This window comes from Penaeus monodon, chromosome 31 (genome assembly GCF_015228065.2).
Source record: "Penaeus monodon isolate SGIC_2016 chromosome 31, NSTDA_Pmon_1, whole genome shotgun sequence".
Classification (NCBI taxonomy): Eukaryota; Metazoa; Arthropoda; class Malacostraca; order Decapoda; family Penaeidae; genus Penaeus; species Penaeus monodon.
In genome coordinates, this window is record NC_051416.1 from 7529834 (window position 1) to 7530327 (window position 494).

The window sequence follows — 494 nt, forward strand, 5'->3', positions numbered from 1 at the left end:
GAATAAGGGGACCATCTGCTATGATTATCGGATGTCTTAAATTTTATGTTGCACTTACAATTTTTTTTATCTTGTACATATTAATGTATATTTCCCAGAGTATCAAATAAATATAGGCACCAAAATTAAAATGTTATCAGAGCAAAAAAAGAAACAATGAACATTTATGAGCAAATGAGGAAATGTGTTTATTACCACTAGATCTACCCACACAGTGAGTTGCCAATTAACCTTTAGGAGCTTGGAGAATGTTATTTTCCCATGTTTGTAAAATTGTCTGTACTTAACAACTTTATATGTGAATTGCCTGAATGCTTGTGTGACAGACAATCTTGTAGGAGGAAGTAAGGGGAAAAAGTATTTATATAATTTTTATTTTTACAAATTTTGTCCTAATGATTAGAAGAGAGACACAGGAGTGTTACGGGAATACAATATATTTTTTTCATTTTTTATGTATATATTTTTTTTAGAATTATTTTTTCGACAATCCC

The 494-nt window shown here is 29.4% G+C and overlaps 1 protein-coding gene across 1 annotated transcript in view; it reads left to right on the forward strand.

Annotated features, from left to right (window-relative positions):
• Positions 1–494, forward strand: part of LOC119593021 (N-acetylneuraminate 9-O-acetyltransferase-like) — a 28303-nt gene that overhangs the window by 26604 nt on the left and 1205 nt on the right. The gene's annotated exons all lie outside the window — the stretch shown is intronic.